A 6,111-nucleotide genomic window follows, 5' to 3' on the forward strand; every position below is an offset into this window, starting at 1 on the left:
AATAAAATGAAAGTTAGGGCCTCCAGCGTTCAATTAATGTCCGTCCAAATAAGGTCCGATAAGGTGTTAACCCTTTTTACGCTAACCATGTGCTTCATGCTTTCGCGCCACAGCTGTAGACGGCGGGCTTACCTGACACATCAGTCCCTGTGCGCGACGCTCGATCAAACTTCCTATAGATATACAAAACGAGTATAAGCTAGGAGTAGGTAAATAAAACGGCGGGCGCACGCCACTCAGGCGTAAGGGGTCGTTCTCATATTACGTAATCAGCCGAGGGGGGGGTTCAAATGCTTACGGTTAATTACGGGGGGGGGGGGGGGTTGGTCGTTGATTACGTAATCAAAATTCTAATTTTTTTACCGATTTTCGAAATACCATTACCAATTGGACAATTTTCGTTGATTATCATTATGTAATTGTAATCAAAATTTTCGTTTTTTAAACCAATTTTCTAGTGCTTTGCGATTATTTCATTCATTAATCCGTTGTGATAGTTTTGAATGGGGGGGGGGGGTGTCAAACCTTGATTACGTAATATAGGGGTGGGGGGTTCGGTCTTGATTACGGTTGATTACGGAGGGGGTAGAAATTGCCAAAATATTGATTACGTAATATGTTTGTAGCGCGATGCACTACTGGGTCGCGCCACGCATCAAATAATTCTTCTCGCAACCACAGATCGGCGAGATGCGAAGGATTGACATCGTGAATCAAGTAATATGTGAACGACCCCTAACATGCAAGGGCTCTGATTAGAGGCTGGACCTAGGGCTAAACCGTGACCCGTGTAGGACTGTAGGTTAAAACATATTATCAAGACACAGGCTGAGTTGAGGGTTGACATCGTCAATCAAGGAATACATATGTTTTGACCAATACCATTGTTAATGGTCTGGCCCGGCGCGCGCTACTTCATAGCACTTGTCATCGGGCCATTTCGAGAAAAAAGCGGCGCTCGCTTGTCGCTACTTCAAAAAAATTTAGACGAGCAACATCCGTCAATTTTATCGGGATCATATTATCACTCAGCCCGGCCCGCTGTTAGATAAACATCTCAAAGTGATATCATCCCGCCCCGGAAATTTGTATAAACCCGGCCCGCTTTTTAGTCGTAACTGATGTTTATCATTCAATTCTCCGACTTACAATAATCAATGATACTGCTGATTAGAACTCGATAATAGTAGAACAGTTAGACGCGCGATCACGTGGGCGCGTCACGTGCGTACCACGTGCCACCAATAGCATACGCCGAGTCTATACCACGTGACACGAAAGCGCACCACGTGATATGAAACATCGTAACCGTCCACTTCTTTTACACGCAAATTCCTGGGAAAGTTGCCAAAGCAGCTAATTCTTGGAATTTCTCCAACGCGTGGCGTGAGGAGTTGGCGACTAGCCAGCTACCCTTGTCCGTGCCCTAAAAATAGTATTGTTTTGCTTGCTCTCCTTCCAGCTCTTGTTCCTGCTAACGTTCAAGCTATTGCTCCACTATGACAGATCGGTTTGACATTCAGATTGATGAACTGCTTTCCAATCGTGTTCCGGACAGTACAGTTAGAGTCAACAACTGGGCTCTAAACAAATTTAATTCTTGGCTTCAGTCATCCAGATTTGCTAAAACCTATTGACTACTACTTAATACATTGTTTGGGATTGTTTTGATTGATATTTTTTATCTGGACACTTATTTTACTTCGGTGTATTCCAACAGCCACAATGTTACACAAGTGCAACCAGCCAATTACAGGAAGCCGAAGGATCTTTTTGGCCAGTGACGGTTAAGGTAGTGTGTACAGTGTACCATACTTTCTTCGTCCGAGACTTTGCTGCAATGTGCAGCTCCTCATTTAACCCTCACACCCGATTTCTCGAGTATTCGGCTGAGTAGACCGGGGGGCTGCACAGACCACTCATGATCCTTAGCTGAACGTCGACGACGCTCACCCCACAACCAGGCAGTCAGTGGGTTTCGAACTCGCAACCTAACGATTGTAAGACAGGCGTTCTAACCAACTGCGCTACCTGACTCAGCTGTTAATTAGAAATGAGAAAGCTGCGATGGAGGTGTTATTTTGAAATTCGATTAAACTGTTTTCACCTGCTCTGACTATCACTTAACGGGTGATACTCGTAAAATATTTGTTCCGTCGACGAGTCCAACTCGGCGCGCGTCCTGGTAGGTTGTAAACCTACAAACTATCACTAACAGTATCAATACAATTTTACATTTTGATATAGCTTGCTTTTCATCGTAAATATATTTTCTATTGCTTGTTTAACCGGTATAACTTCAATTGTGCTACTAAATCTTAATTTACTACTGTTAGTACGTTATCGTATCACTTGTTATCACCATCACAAATAGAAATGAAAATATTACTAAAATCAGACCCGTATTCCGAAATAAAAACTATTTTATCACTCCCTTCTAAAGTATAAATCCCTTGTCGAAATCGCCGGAGATAATTATAATCCATAAACACTTCACGCTCAGGGCTAAATAAATGTAATCCCTCAGCTGGCGCTTCGGGATTACATATTAACACAAAACTCGTGCGCTGCGCGCACTCGTATGTGTTTATCAGATCATCCCGCTAGCGCGGGATGATCTGTTATATAAACCCTTTGCGTGGCGGGTTTATTGTTTATGTTATTATAAATTTTATTTAATTAATTTGATACGGAAGCGTCTTCGATTTAAAAACCTTAAAACAACAGTGATTTCTCTCCGAGGAGACAAAAGGGCGAAAAAAATTGTGTACTAGATATCTAAAAGAGTCTCGATTTAATAAACTTGAAGCCACTTGTACATTGTGGGTTTACAACCTACCAGGACGCGCGCCGAATTGGACTTGTCGACGGTTCCAATATATGGAACAGATATTTTACGAGTATCACCCGTTAAGTGTATATTTGCTAGCTCTAACCAGCGCCCTCTCGCTTGCAGTAGCGATTGTAGGTTTACAACCTACCAGGACGCGCGCCGAGTTGGACTCGTCGACGGTCCTGTATATATGGAACAGATATTTTACGAGTATCACCCATTAAAGTAGCGAGCGACCACCGAAGCGGCGTGGTACGCGTAGACTCATGGCTATAGGCTAGGTAAATGTGCAATTATCAAATCATTCACCTTGATCTGATAATGAATAAGTTAAATAATTAATAATTAATCACTCATTACTCATGCAAATCATTTGTCAGATTAAATGTTAAATGGTTTACGATAGGAAAATTTAAATTCGTAACTCCAACCTCATCTCTAACCTCATACATTGTACATATATGTCTGTGCAGTGATTTTGGTTTCAGGTACTTGATCGCATTGTTCACCCATTTTCATTGGTATTCTTACTATAACTCTAATTGTTATCGCAGAACAGTTTCGTCATAATACCTGACACTGCCGTTACAAGCAATGAAAGAATGCTATTTCCACATTGCCTGTAGCAGCTTATAATTGTTAGATAGATATTACTGAAAATCAAATGATTTCTAGTGTTAATTAAATTATTTACACTCGGTCTTTACTCTCAAATAGCTGGCAAAGAAATGTTCCCTATACATGTCAATTAAGTCAGTAGATGTACAATCTACTGCCTGATACATTGCCAGTATTTGAGAGTAAAATGGCCATAACATACTATAATCTAAGGTGGAAATAAATTAAAGGTAGAAAATGTATAATTCCATCGAAGTAAATTATAGTTTAGTTGTAAAATGAGCTCCAGCAGTGGCGTAACGAAAAGACCCCCCGACCCCGCTGTGATAGGGCGCCATCTTAGGGGGCGCCAAATCGTCGTTTGAATGTGGGACAATTTTGAAAAACTAAAACTTCGGTACCAGCAAAACTGAGCGTTTTGCTGTAGAAACACACTTTTTAAAAAATTTTACTGGCCTATCCTCTAAAATCATTTAATTTCTTCAATTTTGGGGAGGGGCTCCGAAAGGGAAGGGGGCGTCAACAGGCAACGTTACGCCACTGGTATCTGTAAAAAGAAAATTCTCTGACAGCTTGAACTGGAGGAATCCTGTGTCTGAAATACAATAAAATAACTTACTGAAGCACTTTTCAGAACCAGACTTATGGCCCATTGAACATTTTTCACAACTATTACTGCTTGAGGCATGATGCGTCTTTGGTGGACAGATCTGGCAGAATTCCATGTCTGTTAAAAGTTTGTCCATATCTGTACACTTAATTTTTCCACCTTCACACTAGGGAATGTACATTCAAACAACAAAGATCTAGTATAATAACATTAACATCATGATCATATATGCTATGCCCCCGATTAAGGTTAAGTCAATATGTTATTGCTTTAACTGCCCTCTATTTATATAGTATTCTGATATAAAGTTGTGATTGAATGAAACATTACATTTCTAAATGGTTGAGCCAACAAATAGACATAATTCATAGATTCGATGAGCTAAAAACAACATTTTTTGTAACTAGATTACTAACCTTCCATTCTGCACATTGCAATTGAGCTGCTTCTGTCTTGATGGAACCTATTTTACATGTATAGCTGGTGATGTCACCAGTTTCTCCATCAGACCACACATCTAGGATGATTAAATTTGTTATGCACAGCATTGATTTTATATCTGTTTATTGTGAATTTTCTAAAAAGAAATCATGTTTTTTGTTTTATTGTTTTTACCCTGTGCTAGTGTAATTTCCAGGTTGAGTGGGAGTTGTTCTTTAACTTTACAACCTGTAGGAACATACATTAGTTTGCTACCATTCTATTTTTCTTATAAGTCATCTTACTATCGTTCAGCACCAAGGAAGAAAATTAATTTTATTTTGAGAATTTTAGTCATTGCGAAAGACGTACGCTTAGACTGGGATTTCATTCTTATTTAAATAATATTTATACTGTATACAGTGCGACTAAATAAAGACATTATAGCTAGGCCCGGCCCTGTTTATGCAGAATCTGATAAAACTCCTCCACATTTCGATGGTACTAGAGATTTCCAAGAGGTCGCCCCAGAGGAATAAGTAATAGTACTAATAATATAGTTAATAGTTCTCTTTTACAGTATGCACAGAAGGGGTCTTAGGACGTTTCTTGAACTTTTAACAGGTACTCCTCCTCAATTAAGTTTCCTATCATTCCGCTGAGTCGACCAAGGAGATCGCATAGATCCAATGGATCCTTAGCTACTCCCTAGACTAGGTGACACTGGGATTCGAACCCTGAACCTTCTGCGCAGAAGGCGAATGCTCTATGTATGTATGCTCTAACCACTAGGCCACCTAGCCAATATTCCAGAGGAATAGGAGAAGTGTTTGATTCTCTTACTTTTAACATTACCACCACCAACCTGTTGTCCTTTTACTCTAAAATGGTTGTATACTTCTCAAAAAATTGTATCATGTAAATAATTGTACATAATTCTGACGAAATGTCAAAGTGGGTATCTATGCAATTTTCGTATAATAATTAAACGATTTAATGGTTACCTTCATGCCCACAGTTCAATGTTTTTACCCACCATACCAATATACCATACTTTATTTATACTCATTAACTTATTATTTAAATATACTATATGTTTTGATTCTTAGTCCTTAGAATGGCACTCTATTAACAGTTTTTGACGGAGTTTAATGTCCTGTACAGCAGATCGAAGCATCTTTAAATTATTTACTATTTTTATCGTATTACTGTCAGTTGGTTACAATGGTCTTTTACAAATGATACACACTGATTCCAGATACAGATAACATCCTGTATAAGTTAATTGTTAGAATGTATTATCAATGATATCATTAGATCAATCAATCACAATATTATCAAATATATCATTAGATCAATCAATCACAATATATATGTCCTTGACATTACTCCCCCTTAAAAAAAAATATTTAGCGATAAAGTCGCGTGATAAAATGCGCGTTTTTGATGCGCGGCTTTAAATGCTAAAAAAATGTACTTTTCTTATGCGTAAGATCTAAAATCTAGCTGTAGAAAAACCGTTATTTCTATGCCACGTAAGTTTTACAAAACATCACGTAATTCTGAAAGCTCAATATAAATTTAAAATCAGGTTAAAAATGTATCAAAGTTGTCATTAAATGCATCTAAT

The sequence above is a fragment of the Bolinopsis microptera genome, chromosome 7 (assembly GCF_026151205.1).
Source record: "Bolinopsis microptera isolate Bmic1 chromosome 7, MBARI_Bmic_1.0, whole genome shotgun sequence".
In the NCBI taxonomy this organism is placed as follows: Eukaryota; Metazoa; Ctenophora; class Tentaculata; order Lobata; family Bolinopsidae; genus Bolinopsis; species Bolinopsis microptera.